The sequence below is a fragment of the Scylla paramamosain genome, chromosome 3 (assembly GCF_035594125.1).
Source record: "Scylla paramamosain isolate STU-SP2022 chromosome 3, ASM3559412v1, whole genome shotgun sequence".
Lineage (NCBI taxonomy): Eukaryota > Metazoa > Arthropoda > Malacostraca > Decapoda > Portunidae > Scylla > Scylla paramamosain.
In genome coordinates, this window is record NC_087153.1 from 28,829,302 (window position 1) to 28,850,521 (window position 21,220).

The window sequence follows — 21,220 nt, forward strand, 5'->3', positions numbered from 1 at the left end:
AGTTTCCAGTTCAGATTATAAGTAAAGGACAGACCGAGGATGTTCAGTGTAGAAGAGGGGGACAGTTGAGTGTCATTGAAGAAGAGGGGATAGTTGTCTGGAAGATTGTGTCGAGTTGATAGATGGAGGAATTGAGTTTTTGAGGCATTGAACAATACCAAGTTTGCTCTGCCCCAATCAGAAATTTTAGAAAGATCAGAAGTCAGGCGTTCTGTGGCTTCCCTGCATGATATGTCCTGAAGGGTTGGACGTCTATGAAAAGACGTGGAAAAGTGCAGGGTGGTATCATCAGCATAGGAGTGGATAGGACAAGAAGTTTGGTTTAGAAGATCATTAATGAATAATAAGAAGAGAGTGGGTGACAGGACAGAACCCTGAAGAACACCACTGTTAATAGATTTAGGAGAAGAACAGTGACCATCTACCACAGCAGCAATAGAACGGTCAGAAAGGAAACTTGAGATGAAGTTACAGAGAGAAGGATAGAAACCGTAGGAGGGTAGTTTGGAAATCAAAGCTTTGTGCCAGACTCTATCAAAGGCTTTTGATATGTCCAAGGCAACAGCAAAAGTTTCACCAGTCTCTAAAAGAGGATGACCAAGACTCAGTAAGGAAAGCCAGAAGATCACCAGTAGAGCGGCCTTGACGGAACCCATACTGGCGATCAGATAGAAGGTTGTGAAGTGATAGATGTTTAAGAATCTTCCTGTTGAGGATAGATTCAAAAACTTTAGATAAGCAGGAAATTAAAGCAATAGGACGGTAGTTTGAGGGATTAGAGCGGTCACCCTTTTTAGGAACAGGTTGAATGTAGGCAAACTTCCAGCAAGAAGGAAAGGTAGATGTTGACAGACAGAGCTGAAAGAGTTTGACTAGGCAAGGTGCAAGCACGGAGGCACAGTTTCGGAGAACAATAGGAGGGACCCCATCAGGTCCATAAGCCTTCCGAGGGTTTAGACCAGTGAGGGCATGGAAAACATCATTACGAAGAATTTTAATACGTCTCATGAAGTAGTCAGAGGGTGGAGGAGAGGGAGGAACAAGCCCAGAATCGTCCAAGGTAGAGTTTTTAGCAAAGGTTTGAGCAAAGAGTTCAGCTTTAGAAATAGATGTGATAGCAGTGGTGCCATCTGGTTGAAGTAGAGGAGGGAAAGAAGAAGAAGCAAAGTTATTGGAGATATTTTTGGCTAGATGCCAGAAATCACGAGGGGAGTTAGATCTTGAAAGGTTTTGACATTTTCTGTTAATGAAGGAGTTTTTGGCTAGTTGGAGAACAGACTTGGCATGGTTCCGGGCAGAAATATAAAGTGCATGAGATTCTGGTGATGGAAGGCTTAAGTACCTTTTGTGGGCCACCTCTCTATCATGTATAGCACGAGAACAAGCTGTGTTAAACCAAGGTTTAGAAGGTTTAGGACGAGAAAAAGAGTGAGGAATGTACGCCTCCATGCCAGACACTATCACCTCTGTTATGCGCTTGGCACACAAAGACGGGTCTCTGACACGGAAGCAGTAGTCATTCCAAGGAAAATCAGCAAAATACCTCCTCAGGTCCCCCCAACTAGCAGAGGCAAAACACCAGAGGCACCTTCGCTTAGGGGGATCCTGAGGAGGGATTGGAGTGATAGGACAAGATAAAGATATGAGATTGTGATCGGAGGATCCCAACGGAGAAGAAAGGGTGACAGCATAAGCAGAAGGATTAGAGGTCAGGAAAAGGTCAAGAATGTTGGGCGTATCTCCCCTCCTCACGCAGCCTCACTGCACAAGACTCTTCTTTCTCTCACCCCTATTCTGTCCACCTCTCTAATGTAAGAGTTAACCAGTATTCGCAGTCATTCATCCCTTTCTCTGGTAAACTCTGGAACTCCCTGCCTACTTCTGTATTTCCACCTTCCTATGACCTGAATTTCTTTCAAGACACTTATCTTTTAACTTTTGACTACCGCTTTGGACCCTATTCGGCATCTCAGTGGTCCCTTTTTTTTTTATTGGATTTTTGTTGCCCTTGACCAGTGTCCCTCCTACATAAAAAAATAAATTAATTAAAAAATTTTAAAAAAGCAAGGAAGAGCCCAAACTCTCTTACAGATATGTAAATGGGAAAATGAAACATAGGGATGAGATAAACAAGTTAAAAAGAGAAGGAAGAATTTATGAAACTACTGAGGAGATGAGTGAACTAATGAATGACAGTGTTTACGAAGGAAACTGATTTTGTGGCACCAAAAGTGGTATCACAGAATGAGAGAATACAGGAGATACAGGTAAAGAGACAAGGAATCAAGAAACTGCTGGAAGAGCTGGATGTTAGAAAAGCTATGGGACCAGATCAATTAATTTGATGGATATTAAAAGAATGCAGAGAACAAAGGGAGGAAACCATACAGGATATAAAATAACTTCATTGAAAGAAAGAAAAGTACCAAGGGAATGGAAAAAAGCTAACACAGTACCAATATACAAAGGGGGAAATAAAATGGAACCATTAAATTATAGACCAGTGTCACTAAAAAGTATTGTAAGCAAGCTTTGTGAAATAGTAATTAAAGACTGATGGGTGTAAAATTTAGATGAAAATATAATTACAGAAAAGCAATCTGGATTCAGGAAAGGGAGATCCTGTGTCACAAATCTACTGAGCTTTTGTACAAGAGTAATAGATGGAATGCAAGGAAGGGACGGATGGGTTGATGCAGTATACCTGGACTCAAAAAAGCATTTGATGAAGTTCTCTACGAAAGCCTTATTTGTGAAAGCTAGAGAATGGAAGAGGACTAATGGAAACAACATTGAGAGGATAGAGGATTATTTACAAGGGCAAGAAATGAGAACAGTAATCAGAGGCACTAATTCAAGTTGGCACAAAGTGACAAGTGAGGTACCACAAGAATCTGCGTTGGCATTTATTATGTTTCTAATATATGTAAATGATATGACAGTGGATCTAAATAGTTATTTAAACCTGTTCACTGATGATGCTAAAATAAAGAAAATAATAAAGGATGAAAATGACTGCAAGGAGTTACAAAAGCGTATTAACAAAATACACGCATGGGAACCAAAGATGGAAACTAGAATTTAATGCCAGAAAATGCCATGTCCTGAAAATAGGAAAAAGTAAAAAGAGATCTTCATAGATTTACAAAATGGGAGGAGAAATAATAAAAAGTAATGAAGAAAAAGATTTGGGAATAAAGATTCAGGACACACTATCACTTGAAAGGCATATAAACAGGATAGCAAACATTAGGGTGGCATTTAAATATTTAGATAAAGAAATGAAGAAAATTATAACAAGCATGACATGTTCTAAATTGGAATATGCTGCAGTAGTTTGGGCTCCACATAGAAAAAAAAATATACAGATACTGGAAAGAATACAGAGGATAGCAACAAAGATGGTACCAGAAGTGAGAGACTTAAGTTATGAAGAAAGACTTGAAGAGATGGGATTCCAACACTACAAGAGAGGAGAGAAAGAGGAGACCTGATAACAATGTACAAATTATTAAACAATATAGAAAGAACAGATAAAAATGACTTAGTACTACAGATAGAGAAGGGAGAGAGACGGACAAGGGGGCATGGGAAGAAAATAAAGAGGGGATGTCCTAGCAACATCAAGAAATCTAGCTTCTTGTATCAAACTATTGAAATCTGGAAAGATTTGAAGGAAAAGATGGTGGTTGTAGCAAACAGTGAACACATGTTTAAAGAGAAACTGGACAAATATGGTGATTGAGACAAGACAAAATAAGCTTTGGCTCATGCCCTGTACAACACACACGCATGTACACACGCACACGCGCGCACACACATCAAAAAAAAAAAAAAAATTAATCAGAACAGAAGAAAAGATTAAATTTTTTGGAGTAAATTTGGGGAGACAGTGAAAAAATTATACATAGAGCAAAAAAGAATAAATGAAAATAAAATTGAAAAAAAAATAGTGAAAATTAAAGACTGAATGTGATGTAAACCAACATAGATGGGCTGTTACAAAGGACACTAGAATCACAAAACTGTTTAAGAGAAAAGAATACAAAGGTGGTGTGTTTAACAGAAACAAAGCTAAAAGAAGAAAATCAGATGGCCATTAACAATAACTACAGTATGTGTAGAAGAGACTGGATTGGTACAGGGGAGAGGGAGGTATAATGATATTGGCAAAAAATGAAGTGAAGACAAAAACTGTGAAATATGGGAAAGGGAAAACAGAAATTGTGAGTGTTAGCTTGAAGGATAATAATGGAGAAATACTGATGGTAATGACAACCTATGTACCACCCAAAACAAATTCTTGGAGCAAGGAAGACTATGAGAAAAAAATAGCAGGTACCATCCAGTGTTTGAGTAAATTAATAAAAAGTAATGAAGGAGTACTATTGGTTGGTGACTTCAGTTGGAAAAGAAATAAATTGGGAAACATTCGAGGCACAAAGAAATGAGACTGCAAGGGGAGAAAGATTTCTGAAGATGATTATGGAAAACATAATGATGCACTGGATGACTGAAAATACAAGATATAGGGAAGACAACCTAATATCAACAAAAGGAATTGACCTAACTAAAGAATTAAGATATGTGTGTCCTTTGGGAAAAAAGTGACCATGTAATGATAGAAATAGAGACTGATAATCATGTCGGTGAAGAGGATGAATCATACAAAGAAAACAGGAGAAACTATGGGAAAGTGAACTGAGATGATCTTAAGAGATTCTATGAAGAAATGGACTGGGGAGAGCTGGAAAGAACAAATGATGTGAAGAGATCTATGAAGAAATGGGCTGGGGAAAGCTGAAAGAACAAATGATGTGCAAGATAAGTATGACATTTTTATGGAACTATATGAGACAGGAGTGAATAGATATGTCCCATTATACAAACCTAAATAAAAAGGAAAACAGATGTGGTTCAATGTAAGATGTGCAAGAGCAAAGAAAAAGAGAGACAAAGCATAAATAAATATTAAAAGAAATCAAAACCAAAAAAATAAATAAGACTTTAAGATAGCAAGAAATTAATATGTGAAAATAAGGGGAGAGAAAGAGCAATGTTATGAAAAAGATATAGATGAAAAGTGTAAGGATGAACCAAAACTGTTCTACTGATTCATAAATGGAAAAATTAAACTAAAATAAAAATTAGAAAGATTGAAGGATGGAAATGAAACACATGATGACCCAAAAGGCATGAGTTAGTTGCTAAATGAAAAGTTCCAGCAAGTTTTCACAGAAGAATCAGATTTTAAAGAACTACAAGATAAGAAGACAATGTGGTAAATGAAGGCAATCAATGAAGAAGTTTATAAAATGACGGAGGAATTAGAAGAGAGAAAAGCAACAGGACCAGATGGAGTACCGGGTTTCATTTTAAAAGGGTGCAGGAAACTGCTAATTGAACCAGTATATGACAATAAAGTGCCATCATCAACTGAGAGAGTGCCTAAAGAATGGAAGAGAGCAGACATAGTGCCAATTTATAGAAGTGGAAAAAAAAGAACCACTAAACTATAGATCAGTATCAATGACAAGCATAGCATGTAAGATCTGTGGTAATAAAAGAAGCAGTGGACAAAATTTCTAGAAAAACATGATATAATATCAGAAAACAGTATGGCTTTAGACAAAATTGATCATATGTAACAAATTTGATGAGCTTCTATTCAAGAGAGACTGATACAACACAGGAGAGGATTGGTTGGGTAGACTGTGTGTATTTAGATCTAAAAAAAAAAGGCTTTTGACAAAGTTCCCCACAACAGGTTACTATGGAAGCTAGAAAATGTAAGATTAAATGGAAAAATAATAAACTGGATGGAAAGCTACCTAAAGGGAAGAGAAATGAGAAATGTAGTAAAGGATGTAAAATCAAAATGGAGAAAAGTAGATAGTGGAATACCACAAGGATCAGTGCTAGCACCAATACTTTTCTGATCTATATAAATGATATACCTGAAGGAGTAGAGTTACATAAACTTGTTTGCAGACAATGCAAAATTACAAAGACATATAAGAAACAACAAAGACTGTGAAATTCTATATGAGGATTTGAGACTGGAGTAAGAAATGGGAGATGGAATTTAATGTGAAAAAAATGTCATGTAATGGAAATGGGAAAAGTAAAAGAACCAAAATGGGCATATAAAAATGTGAAATGAAGAAATAATAAAAGTACAAAAAGAGAAAGATCTGGGAGTGACAATACAGGATAGTCAACTGTTGGAGAAGCATGTAGAAAAGATATTCAGTGATACATATAGAATGGTGAGAAATATTGGAACAGCATTCCACTACATGGATAAAGATAAGATGAGAAAGATAATTACCACTATGATTAGAACATGGCTGGGACAGTTTGAATCAGTGTGGTCTCCTCACAAGAAACATGAAAAAAAAATAGAAAGGGTACAAAGGATGGCAACAAAGATGGTTCCAGAACTGGAAGAATTAACATGCAAAGACAGGTTAAAGGAAATTAATCTGCCAACATTGGAACAAAGAAAAGAAAGGAGAAATTTAATACTGATATATAAATTGTGAAATGGACTGCAAGATATTGATAATGAGAAACAACTGCTAAGAGAAGGAAATCCGAGATTCACATGACACAGCAAAAATCTAAGAAAAAGAAAATGCTTAATTAACAAAGAAATTTTTTTTTTTATGTAGGAAGGACACTGGCCAAGGGCAACAAAAATCCAATAAAAAAAATGCCCACTGAAATGCCAGTCCCATAAAAGGGTCAAAGCAGTGGTCAAAAATTGATGAATAAGTGTCTTGAAACCTCCCTCTTGAAGGAATTCAAGTCATAGGAAGGTGGAAATACAGAAGCAGGCAGGGAGTTCCAGAGTTTACCAGAGAAAGGGATGAATGATTGAGAATACTGGTTAACTCTTGCGTTAGAGAGGTGGACAGAATAGGGGTGAGAGAAAAAACAAAGTCTTGTGCAGCAAGGGCGTGGAAGGAGGGGAGGCATGCAGTTAGCAAGATCAGAAGAGCAGTTAGCATGAAAATAGTGGTAGAAGACAGCTAGATATGCAACATTGCGGCAGTGAGGCTGAAGACAGTCAATTAGAGGAGAGGAGTTGATGAGATGAAAAGCTTTTGATTCCAACCTGTCTAGAAGAGCAGTATGAGTGGAACCTCCCCAGACATGTGAAGCATACTCCATACATGGATGGATAAGCCCCTTGTACAGAGTTAGCAGCTGGGGGGTGAGAAAAACTGGCGGAGACGTCTCAGAACACCTAACTTCATAGAAGCTGTTTTAGCTAGAGATGAGGTGTGAAGTTTCCAGTTCAGATTATAAGTAAAGGACAGACCGAGGATGTTCAGTGTAGAAGAGGGGGACAGTTGAGTGTCATTGAAGAAGAGGGGATAGTTGTCTGGAAGGTTGTGTCGAGTTGATAAATGGAAGAATTGAGTTTTTGAGGCACTGAACAATACCAAGTTTGCTCTGCCCCAATCAGAAATTTTAGAAAGATCAGAAGTCAAGCGTTCTGTGGCTTCCCTGCATGATATGTTTACCTCCTGAAGGGTTGGACATCTATGAAAAGACGTGGAAAAGTGCAGGGTGGTATCAGCAGCATAGGAGTGGATAGGACAAGAAGTTTGGTTTAGAAGATCATTAATGAATAATAAGAAGAGAGTGGGTGACAGGACAGAACCCTGAGGAACACCACTGTTAATAGATTTAGGAGAAGAACAGTGACCATCTACCACAGCAGCAATAGAACGGTCAGAAAGGAAACTTGAGATGAAGTTACAGAGAGAAGGATAGAAACCGTAGGAGGGTAGTTTGGAAATCAAAGCTTTGTGCCAGACTCTATCAAAAGCTTTTGATATGTCCAAAGCAACAGCAAAAGTTTCACCAAAATCTCTAAAAGAGGATGACCAAGACTCAGTAAGGAAAGCCAGAAGATCACCAGTAGAGAGGCCTTGACGGAACCCATACTGGGGATCAGATAGAAGGTTGTGAAGTGATAGATGTTTAAGAATCTTCCTGTTTGAGGATAGGTTCAAAAACTTTAGATAGGCAGGAAATTAAAGCAATAGGACGATAGTTTGAGGGATTAGAACAGTCACCCTTTTTGGGAACAAGTTGAATGTAGGCAAACTTCCAGCAAGAAGGAAAGGTAGATGTTGACAGACAGAGCTGAAAGAGTTTGACTAGGCAAGGTGCAAGCACGGAGGCACAGTTTCGGAGAACAATAGGAGGGACCCCATCAGGACCATAAGCCTTCCAAGGGTTTAGGTCAGCGAGGGCATGGAAAACATCATTGCGAAGAATTTTAATACGTGGCATGAAGTAGTCAGAGGGTGGAGGAGAGGGAGGAACAAGCCCAGAATCGTCCAAGGTAGAGTTTTTAGCAAAGGTTTGAGCAAAGAGTTCAGCTTTAGAAATAAATGTGATAGCAGTGCTGCCATCTGATTGAAATAGAGGAGGGAAAGAAGAAGAAGCAAAGTTATTGGAGATATTTTTGGCTAGATGCCAGGAATCAGAAGGGGAGTTAGATCTTGAAAGGTTTTGACATTTTCTGTTAATGAAGGAGTTTTTGGCTAGTTGGAGAACAGACTTGGCATGGTTCCGGGCAGAAATATAAAGTGCACGAGATTCTGGTGATGGAAGGCTTAAGTATCTTTTGTGGGCCACCTCTCTATCATGTATAGCATAAGAACAAGCTGTGTTAAACCAAGGTTTAGAAGGTTTAGGATGAGAAAAAGAGTGAGGAATGTACGCCTCCATGCCAGACACTATCACCTCTGTTATTCGCTCAGCACACAAAGACAGGTCTCTGACACGAAAGCAGTAGTCATTCCAAGGAAAATCAGCAAAATACCTCCTCAGGTCCCCCAAACTAGCAGAGGCAAAACGCCAGAGGCACCTTCGCTTAGGGGGATCCTGATGAGGGATTGGAGCGATAGGACAAGATAAAGATATGAGATTGTGATCGGAGGAGCCCAACGGAGAAGAAAGGCTGACAGCATAAGCAGAAGGATTAGAGGTCGGGAAAAGGTCAAGAATGTTGGGCGTATCTCCAAGACGGTCAGGAATACGAGTAGGGTGTTGCACCAATTGCTCTAGGTCAAGGAGGATAGCAAAGTTGTAGGCTAGTTCACCAGGATGGTCAGTGAAGGGAGAGGAAAGCCAAAGCTGGTGGTGAACATTGAAGTCTCCAAGAATGGAGATCTCTGCAAAAGGGAAGAGGGTCAGAATGTGCTCCACTTTGGAAGTTAAGTAGTCAAAGAATTTCTTATAATCAGAGGAGTTAGGTGAGAGGTATACAGCAGAGATAAATTTAGTATGAGAGTGACTCTGTAGTCGTAGCCAGATGGTGGAAAACTCGGAAGATTCAAGAGCATGGGCACGAGAGCAGGTTAAGTCATTGCGCACATAAACGCAGCATCCAGCTTTGGATTGAAAATGAAGATAGAGAAAGTAGGAGGGAACAGAAAAGGGGCTACTGTCAGTTGCCTCAGACACCTGAGTTTCAGTGAGGAAAAGAAGATGAGGTTTAGAAGAGGAGAGGTGGTGTTCTACAGATTGAAAATTAGATCTTAGACCACGAATGTTGCAGAAGTTAATGAAGAAAAAGTTGAGGGGGGTGTCAAGACACTTAGGGTCGTCGACAGAAAGGCAGTCCGACCTGGGGACATTTATGGTCCCCTCCCCAGATGGGGACTCCAAGGCTGGTGTAGGAGTCGCCATGATGATTTTAAAATTTTTGAGTGAAGGGTGTGTGTGTTATTAGGTGCTTGTAGTTTTGTGTGGAGGAAGAGAGTTGTCTTTAGAGGGCAGGCTGTGACTGCCCCCTTGTGTTGTGAGACACAAAGGGAAATGTTCAGTGAGGTCACAGCTGGATTTAATGATAAGTTCACAGCAACCCCTGAACAGTGCTTTAAACCTCACTGGGAGTAATTATCGTTTTGGCAGGTGTCTTTTCCACAGAGAAATGCAGAAGTTTGGAACAAGCTAAGTGAGGATATAGTATTGGCAATGAGTGTGCACAACTTTATGGAAAAACTGGACAAGTGTGGATATGGCGATGGGACTACATGAATGTAGCTCAGGCCCCATAAATTACAACTAGGTAAATACACACACACACACACACACACACACACACACATAAAATTCCCTGCCTTACAGTCCCTCAAGGTTCAGCAAAAGTAATGCAGTATCACTACCTTGTCACAGTCGGGGTGGGGGTAGTAGGTGTTGTCTACACTGCAGATCCATTGATGGCAGTTTGAAGTATCCACATCCTCTTCCCAGTTACATAGATTAAGGTCTTGGTCCCAAACAGTGCCAGGTGCACACAACTCCAAGATGCCAACCTCACTGATGCACTCCCAGTACTGAAAATAAAATATCTTATGCTACTTCTTCATTATCCAAGCTAGTTGGTTTTCACAAAGATGTTATTACATAATGTGCAGGAAAATTCTGTAGATACAAGCAGTTGGGTTACATTTGGCATGGTTGTTTAATGAATTCAAACATAACAAAACACACACCTAATGATAAGGCATTTGTTAGGTTCAGTGACCCACATCAAAGGTAATATTTCAGGGTAAAAATATATATTATCAAATGCAACAAGCATATCCTTTTCCAGCACTTTTATCCCTTGATTTACTCATCACAGATAGTGTTTATTACATATGTATTTTATGGCCTAAGCATATGGCTACTGTGGTAGGTTCATAAACACTTGATATGAAAAAAAAAAAAAAAGATGACAAAATTCTCACTCAGTGTCAGTAACCATGCACAACAGAACTTCTTTGATGTGGTTGCATGGCACAGTGGAGCCCTCATGATATCTGACCTAATAATTCAAGACAGACAGTGGCCTAGAATGCATTCAAACATTAATGGTTTTAGTATAGATTTTACAGTTGAGTGATAAGGAGATTTTTTTTGTGCATGTATTCATGAGTTGACTTCTGCAAATTACTGTCACATATCTTTCCATATTACCTTCCAGTGGATACCAAACTGCCCATTACTGGTGATGAAATAGCATCTGTGGTTGCTTTGTGCAGAGGAATAAAAACATTTAAAAAACTATTAGTATCAATGGAGTTTGACAAAGAACTGTGTACAGGTGGGTCAAGAGGTTCTGAGATGGTGGTCACACTGTCTATTCCAGAGCTTGAATTAAAAAAGAAAGTTGCTCAGCAAACTTTGAACATTATGAAAAGAGAAATAGAATGTAATTCTCACCTAACAGCAAAGGAATTGAAAGAAAAGAAACTCTGTGTTCTTGGTGGTGAGGCTCTGAAACTTTTATGACATCAAGATCTCGGTCACATCTCTGAACCTTTTAACCTACCAGTACACAGTTCTGTCAAGCTCTAGTAATACTAGTTGTTTTTTAAATGTGTTTATTCCTTAGAACAAAGCAACCACAGACAGCATTACATAGCCAGCAATGGGCAGTCTGGTAGCCACTGGAAGGTGATATGGAAAGACATGTAAAAGAAACTTGAAAAAGTCAGCTTATGAATATACACACTCAAAACATCTTATCACTCAATGGTCAAATCTATACTAAAAGTGTTAATGTGTGAGTGTGCCAAAGGCCAACATCTGTCTTGAGTTGCCAGATCAGATATTGTCAGTGCTCCACTCTACTATTCAACTAAATCAAAGTAGTTTGATAGTGCACAGTCACAGACACTAACTGAGAACTTTGTCATCTTTTTTGGGCACCAACTGTACATGAGCAGTCATTTAAGATGTGTTCATGTGTTCTGCATTGACAGCAGTGAAACACTGCTTTAATGCCAACATCAACACCCTATATTTATTTAGTCAAAGGAATAGTAAGGCTTTGTAATATGACAATATTGGTCCTGTTGCATCACTCAGTTCTACTAACTCCCAAGAATTTAACTGGGCACAATGATTATGAATTGCTTCAGTACAATAGGAGTAAGGTGCTGAGGCAGGATATTCTGGCTGTGGATGTGAACAGCAATGGTGGGGGTGATAGTAGCTGTGAAGAGTAGATATAGTGGCACAGATACACTCCCAACTTCTTTGTTCAAATAAGAGTTATTGGAGACCATTTAATGATCACCATCAACACAATACACTTTAACATTTTCATTTCACTCATTCCAAAATGAATGCTGAATAATTAGATTTTTAAAATAGTAAATTGAAAATGGTCCCCAATTTATACTGGATACATCACTTGTTTTTCTCATATGAAAAACAATCCTTCGAAGAGAAAAAAAAGGAGTTATCTTAAGTACATTTCCTATGATCCAACCTTAGTTATACAAGTATTCAGAACATGTCTTTTATTTATGCAACTACCTTTGGTGTGACAAAATAATTCTCTACATGTGAGGAAAATATGCTCATGTGAGTTATGCTGAAATATACAGTGTTTCCTTTGCTAAGAGGCAAAGATAAAAATTAATGGTGTGATACAGTTGTAAGTATTGTTCATCATAATAAGCACAGGCTTTGCATAAAATGTCATGCTTCTGTCCATTTGAGTCTTAAATCTCCTGACACAACACAGTACAGTGAACAGAGGCTCTGAATCTCAGAAAATAGGGTGGGAATGATCAATAATAAATTCCATGAATATATAAAAATTGTGTACAGTAGGGTATGCGACAACAAACATGATTTGTTCCTGTGTAGCATTCGTTATGGCAAAGGTCCATTGTGGTGACTGAAGAATCTATGGAAAAAATTAATTGGTTCTGGGGAACCAGAAAAATAATATAAAAAATTCCACAATTTTTGAAAAAAATACATCAGAATGAGCACATTTGTACTACTAAATCTGAGATAATACAGCAAATATATCCAGTACCTTCGTAAGTTTTAAGCCTAATCTTAAATTTTTCCCAGCTCGAGTTTTGCTTATTATCACCCCAAGTTTTACACTACTTTGGCAAGTACTGGTCACACCTACTGTCAGCATCCCTAACTGACATACAGTAAATCCCACCTAAGTTGAGACAGACAGACAAACAGACAGACAGACAGACAGACAGACAGACAGACAGACAGGACAGGACAGGACAGGACAGGACAGGACAGGACAGGACAGGACAGGACAGGACAGGACAGACAGACAGACAGACAGACAGACAGACAGACAGACAGACAGACAGACAGACAGACAGACAGACAGACAGACAGACAGACAGACAGACAGAGAGAGAGAGAGAGAGAGAGAGAGAGAGAGAGAGAGAGAGAGAGAGAGAGAGAGAGAGAGAGAGAGAGAGAGAGAGAGAGAGAGAGAGTTTCCCTCCCTTGTCCCTTATCTTTGACAGATAAGACGGAGGGGAGATGACAGCAAGGAAGGTTTTATTTAGAGAGAGAGAGAGAGAGAGAGAGTTTCACTCCCATGTCCCTTATCTTTGACAGATAAGACGGAGGGGAGACGACAGCAAGGAAGGTTTGAAACAAGGTGAAAGAAGGGAGAGTGAAGGAAAAAAAGGAAGGAAGGGATAGGTGGTGTATAGGTGAGCAGTGGCTCGTGCAGTTGGTGACTTAGTCTTGCAAGTTTTAGCTTGATATTCTGATTAAATTTTTATTAAAATTTCAGTGCTTGCGCTAGTGGTGAGTTTTTTATGCCAGTTTTGGTTCGTTATTCTGATTAAATTTTTATTAAAATTCCCGTGCTCACACTAGTGGCGAGTTCATCAAGCCAGTTTTGGTTTGCCATTCTGATTAAATATTTATTAAAATTTCATTGTGTTACTAAAGTTGTACATTATAGCAAGCGTGCATTGCTGTATACCCTACTGTATACAAATAATGAAAGTCCCTTATATCATTTTCCAATCTTCCTTACTACTTCATTATTTTCTTTTCTCCTTCCCTCTAGCTTACATCTTCCTTCTACTAGTTAAATAACAACATCCTATCCTTCCTCTGCTTCACTTACCTTGTTGCAGTCAGAGTGAGGGAAGGTGGTCCCATCAGGCAGTCCTGTGCAATCAGGACGCAAGCTGGGATTGTGAGTGGTGGTAGAGCCTGGGTCAATGGTAGTGGTGGTAGTACTGGTGGTAGTCAAGATAGTGGTAGTGGTAGGTTCTGGAGTTGAAGGCTCAGTTGTGGTAGTGGTTAGAAGCTCAATGGTAGATGATGTAATCTCAGTAGTGGATGAAGCTTCAGTTACTGTCCCAAAGTCTGGACACACCTAAAAGGGCAAGTTTTGTGAAAATATCATAAATATCTAATGTTTCAACTAGAGAAAATCAAGGCCAAAATTTCAATATAACAAATTAAAACAACATAACACAAGGAACAAGTAAAAAAATGACAAATACAATAATGCAATGCCTATGAAAACAGTTTCCCTACAGAGTGAGGAATGTCCCAAACCTTAAAGTCCAAAGCAGTCCATATAGCAAAGTTTGTTTCCTATCATAAGAATTTCCTGCAGAACATACAGTACATTACAGTAAGCACCAATGAAAACTAAACTGAAAACAGTATAATCATAATACTCTTGTAAAGAGGTAATTTTTCTTAAAAAAAACATTTACCCAAAGATGATGATTCTCACCAAACCTCTCAACAGCTTAATGGTTAAAGCCTCACCAACTCATCTCCACCTGCTGGTTTCTGAATAGCACGCTTCATCTGGTTGATGAGGTGGAATTTCTCTTGTTGGCACAGTGGCTTGAAGTCATCTGTGTCAATCTGCCATACCATCACTCCTGCCAGACCAAGGTTTCGGGCATAGCGTGCCTGTAAAGATGAAAAATCAAGTAAAAAGGATCTAAGGTGATATAACTTAATTTATATGGCAGTTTGAAGTAAACTTGCAGAGTGAAGATTACATTTCTGAAAAAAATGAAAAAACAAATGAGGTAAATAAATAAATTGTTCAGCAACATGAGACTGCTACTGACTGCTGTAGTGAGCAGACATCCTGGCATATTTATAAATATGACATATTTACAGTGAAGCAAGACTTCATTCAAGATCATAGTAACCTCCAGAACAAAAATGTTGACTCCTGAAGATGTCAAGATTATGCTTGAAATACAACAGAAAGCATGCCAGGATACAACAGAATTCCTGCTGAAGGAACTGATACAGGCAAGTGGAGTCTAACAACATCCAGCTGACTCACTCACTAGAATTTACACAAGAGGAGGCCAACAGCCAGGATACAACAGAATTCCTGCTGAAGGAACTGATATAGGCAAGTGGAGTCTAACAACATCCAGCTGACTCACTCACTAGAATTTACACAAAAAGAGTCCGACAGCCTGAAGAGTGAAAATATGGCACTAAAAGAAGTACACACATTGAAAAGAATTATAGTATGAAATCAGAACTTGGAGAAAAACTTCACAAGCTTAAAAACTGTCTAGATTACCAGGAAGACTACTCAAGGCATAACAACCTGCACTTTGACTGACTCAACAAATCACCAAATGAGATGTGGAAGAAACGGAGGTCAAATTATGACTGCTTTGTGACAAGCTGAATCTCGGGATGGCTGAGCTGGAGAGAGCACACAGAGTGGGTGCCAAGTTCAACATGGGGAACTAATTGTCCATGCACTGTGATTGCTCATTTTGTGAAATCTAAAGACCAACAGCAAGCATTACAAAACTCCCAAAAGCTCAGGAACACAGACATTCATACCAACATAGACCTGTGTGATTTATCTCTACATGCAAGAAAAGGTCAGCTATCTGAATTAAATAAGACAAGAACAGAAAGGAAAATTGCATATTTCAGCCACCCCAAGCTAATCGCCTGGGATTGAGAACAAGTGAAGCAGCCCCATCATCTTAGTGCAGGGTGGCTGGTGTGATTGGGTCTGCTCCTACTGGTGTAGCTATTCATGCTGCTGCTGGCCTGCCTGTTTGTGGTGCTTTGGTTCTCCCTGGTGCTCCATCTTGAGTACTTGTTCCTATTTTTTTCAAAACTGATCAAACAAGACCACTGCTACTCTAGATAACAATGACTATGCCATAATTTAAACTGCAACAATCCATAATTGTTTGGGCAGACGCATTTAAAATCTCAAAACCAAACAGCAATTTCCACAACCACAATCATCTTACATAAAATTCAATGCCACCACATGTGGACAGCAGAAAATTTCTCACAGGCTACTAAAAATATAGGATTCAGGTTACATGGCAACATCACAGCAACATACATCCCTGAAAACTCCAGACAACTCAACCAACTATGTAAATGGGTTTGAGTGCTTCACACAGTTCCAGTAAGCCACACATAAGCTATGCTTGTTGCCAGTTACCACTTATCCACAGAAATTCAATTGCTTTGATGAAGATAATCAACACTGCATCTGTAAATCCTCATTACTACTTTGGGTACAAGATACGAAAGATGGATAAGTGTGTTTTTTTGTTTCCCTGTCCAGCATCCCCCTCGGAAAGAATAAAGAAGATAGAGAAATGATAACAATAGCTTGTGCTATGGAAGAGGATACCAAACTCATTTCTGGTAAAGACCAGCATTGGTCTTGCATTTGATTTTACATGCTTCAAGAAATAAGATTCCAATAACAGAATTATAATATTTCATCTATCAATCTTTTTAACACACAACAGCAATGATCAACCATTTGAAACCTTCTAATTAAGTGATTTTAAAGTATTAATTAACAGGGCTCTTTTCCACCTTGTGACCTTGGCTAGCTTCCTTCATATATAAAAATGAAAATACATTTTTCCCTTAAATCTTCCATCTTTATACTATATTCTACAACTATGGTTTAGAAGAGATTTAGAAATTCATGACAAATTCATGACATCCATCATACAAATCCCTTTACAACTCTTGATTTCTCTCTCTCTCCATTTTTGTAACCCACCTTGAGGTAGACAGAGTCCGCATCATCATAGCCACACCATATCTTATCATAAGTGCAGTAGAAATATGGCTCATAGAGGTTTGGGTCATGCACCACCTTACAGTCATCTCCAGAATCCTTCAGTCTCTCACAGATCTATAAGAATGAAATATATCATATAGATAATGAAAAAAGGATTAACATAAAAAATGTGAATAATGTAATGAGTAAAGATGGAAGAAGGAAGGACAAGTGGTGGTTAAGAGTATGAGTCCCCAACTAGCAACCCCTGGGTCAGAGGCCATTCTGTGCAGCCCGCAGCCACTTGCCAAAATTAATGTAGTGTGCAGCCCACCAAATAATTTCCTGGGTCATTGATGCAGCCCACCAGCATACAAGACAATATTAGTCTTAGTCGTCATCTGTGCACAGCTCACAGATGACCACTTGGATGACTTTCTCTTGCTGACTGTTAGTTCTATTAACCCTGGTTTTGATAAGTCTTGTGCTGAGAAATGTCAGCAAGTGTCTCATTAATAAATCCTTTGAAATCTTTTGTTCTGTATATGTGATTTTCCTTATTGGTGTGGCCCTTTTGCCCTCTTGGAGTTCTCAATGAGACCCATGGTATTCCACAGGTTGGGGATCCCTGGTCTAGAGCCAAGCAAAAAGATGAAGGGAAACTTATTGCATGCCATAAAAAATACAAAACAAATGAAAATGAGGAGTTTGAACTCCTGATGATGAGGCTAACTACAATTGTTCAATTCTGCAAGTCTCCTCCTGATGTTGGAAGTGAAGAGCATAAACTGTTAACAGTGACAGATATCATTAACTCTGGCAATATGACAAAAAAAACAGTAACTTTCAACATCATATCATAATTTTGCACCAAATAATTTTTACTGAGCCTTAATAAAAGCCACAGTAGTAAAAAGCTTGAGGGTTATGGATAAGCCTCACCTCATTAAAACCCAAAGTGCCTGGGATGCGGATGTACGGTCCAGCAGGTCCAGGGGCATGTGCTGGAGCCAACATTCCGTGGTCATTGATGTCATCCAGGGTCCAGCAACGACCATACGTGGCAATACCCATTACCATTTTATCTTTGGGCACTCCCAGGTCCAGGTAGTACTGTACCGTGAACCTCTGCTCCACACACACAAAGTAAGATAAAATTACGTAAAATATAATAAAAAGAAAACAATGACATGCACATGATTTGTACAAGACAGAAAATCTGTTCAGTAGCATGCAACACATGATAATCGGTTAGTTGGAAGTAACATAAAGCCCAGTTAACTAAGAGTATTACCCAGTGTCTGTTATCTATTATTTCTAGTTTTCTCAAATAATTTCTTTACAATTAATATGATATCTCAGTAACATGTCTTTTTCATCTGAATTGGTGTCTTCAAGAACTTCAAATGTCTCCCAAAAGATTGCCATCTACTTGATGCATCCATGTTCCAGTGTGTGTGTGTGTGTGTGTGTGTGTGTGTGTGTGTGTGTGTGTGTGTGTGTGTGTGTGTGTGTGTGTGTGTGTGTGTGTGTGTGTGTGTGTGTGTGTGTGTGTTTTACCTAGTTGTAATTTACAGGGTCTGAGCTACACTTGTGTGGTCCCTTCTCCATACCTACCCTACACTTGTCCAGCTTTTCCTTAAAGTTGTGCACACTCATTGCAAATACTATCTTCTCACTTAGCTTGTTCCAAATTTCTATATTTCTCTGTAGGAAACTATATTTCTTTTTATGCATCTTCCTTTTTCTTAATTTTTTGCTGTGTTCTTGTGTGAAATTGGCATTTCCTTCTTCTCTCAGCTGTCATTTCTCATTATCAATTTCTTCCACTCCATTCCATAATTCATATATCAGTATTAAATCTGCACTTTCTCTTCTTTGTTCCAATGTTAGCAAATTCATTTCCTTTAATCTGTCTTCATATGTTAATTCTTCCAGTTCTGAAACCATCTTCATTGCCATCTTTCATATCTTTTCTAGTTTTTTTACATGTTTCTTCTTGTAGGGAGACCACACTGATTCAGAATATTACAACTTTGGTCTAATTATTGTGGTAATTATCCTCCTCATCATATCTTTATCCATGTAGTAGAATGCTGTTCCAATATTTCTCACCATTCTATATGTATCACTGAATATCTTTTCTACATGCTTCTCCAACAGTTGACTATCCTGTATTGTCACTCCCAGATCTTTCTCTTCTTGTACTTTTATTATTTCTTCATTTCTCATTTATATGTCCATTCTGGTCTATCTTCACATTTTCCCATTTCCATTACATGATATTTTTCACATTAAGTTCCATCTCCCATTTCTTACGCCAGTCCTAGATTTTACTCAAATCCTCTTGTAGAATTTCACAGTATTTGTTATTGAATTTCACAGTATTTGTTGTTTCTTATAAGTCTTTGTAATTTTGCATTATCTACAAACAAGTTCATGTAACTCTTTACTCCTTCAGGCATATCATTTATGTAGATCAGGTAAAGTATTGGTGCCAGCATTGATACTTGTGGTACTCCACTATCTACTTTTCTCCATTTTGATTTTACATCTTTTACTTCCGTTCCCATTTCTCTTCCTTTTAGGTAGCTTTCCATCCAGTTTATTATTTTTCCATTTAACCCTCCTACATTTTCTAGCTTCCATAGTGTGGGGAACTTTGTCAAAGTTTTTTTTTTTTAGATCCAAATACACACAGTCTACCCAATCAACCCTCTCCTGTGTTATATCAGTCACTCTTGAATAGAAGCTCATCAGATTTATTACACTTGATCATTTTTGTCTAAAGCCATAATGTTTTTCTGATATTATATCATGTTTTCCTAGAAATTTTGTCCACTGCTTCTTTTATTACTTTTTCACAGATCTTACATACTATGCTGGTCATTGATAGTGGTCTATAGTTTAGTGGTTCTTTCTTTCCACTTTTATAAATTGGCCCCATGTCTGCTCACTTTGATTCCTTGAACATTCTTCCACTTGATAATGAGCACTTTATTGTCATATACTGCTTCAATAAGCTGTTTTCTGCACTCTTTTAAAATGAAACCTGATACTCCATCTGGTCCTGTTGCTTTTCTCTTTTTTCAGTTCTTCCATCACTTTATAAACTTCTTCTTTGATTGCCTTTGTTTACCACATTTGCTTTTTTATCTTCTCATCTTGTGGTTCTTTAAATTCTGATTCTCCTGTGAAAACTTGCTGGAACTTTTTGGCTTTTGGTTTATATGTTTCATTTCCATCCTTCAACCTTTCTAGTTTTTCTTTTAGTTTAATTTTTCCATTTACGAATCTGTAGAATAGTTTTGGTTCATCCTTGCACTTTTCATCTGTATCTTTTTCATATCCTTTCTCTTCCTCTGTCCTTATTTTCACATATTCATTTCTTGCTATATTAAAGTCTTCTTTATTTTTGAGGGTTTTAATTTCTTTTCATTTTTATCCATGCTTCATCTTTTTTCTTTGCTCTTGCACATCTTGGATTGAGCCACACCTCTTTTCCTTTTTGTTTAGGTTTGTATAGTGGGACATATCTATTCACTCCTGCCTTATATAGTTCCATAAAAATGTCATACTTATCTTGCAAATCATTTCTTGTTTTCAGCTTTCCTCAGTCCATTTCTTCATAGAATGTCTTAAGATCATCTGTATTTGCTTTCCTAGTTTCTCTTGTTTTCTTTGTATGATTCATCCTCTACACCAACATTATTATCAGTCTCCATTTCTATCATTACATGTCACTTTTTTTTTTCATGGGGCACACATATCTTAATTCTTTAGTTAGGTCAATTCCTTTTGTTATTATTAGGTCAAATCTTGTTGGTTTGTCATCTCCCCTATACCTTGTATTTCCAGTCACCCACTGCACCATTGTGTTTTTCATAGTCAGCTTCAATCTTTCTCCCCATGCAGCCTCATTTCCTCCTGCCTTGAACATTTCCAATTTATTTCTTTGCAAGTGAAGTCACCAACCAATAGTACTCTTTTCTTACTTTTGATTAATTTACTCAAACACTGGATGGTACCTACTATTATTTTCTCATAGTCTTCATTGCTCCAAGAATTTGTTTTGGGTTGTACATAGGTTGTTATTACCATAAATATTTCTCCATTATTATCCGCCAAGTTAACACTCACTATTTCTGCTTTTTCTTTCCCATATTTCACTATTTTTGTCTTCATCTCATTTTTTGCCATTATCATTGAACCTCCCTCTTCCTTTACCAACCCTGACTTTTCTCCACATATTGTTATTATTGTTAATGACAACCTGATTTTCTTCTTTTAACTTTGTTTCCGTTAAACACACCACCTTCAGATTCTTTGAAATACTCTTGTAATTCTAGCGTTCTATGTAACAGTCCG

The 21,220-nt window shown here is 38.2% G+C and overlaps 1 pseudogene; it reads right to left on the reverse strand.

The window, feature by feature from the left end:
* LOC135093310 (acidic mammalian chitinase-like) overlaps nucleotides 1-21,220 on the reverse strand; it is a 59,535-nt pseudogene that overhangs the window by 13,748 nt on the left and 24,567 nt on the right.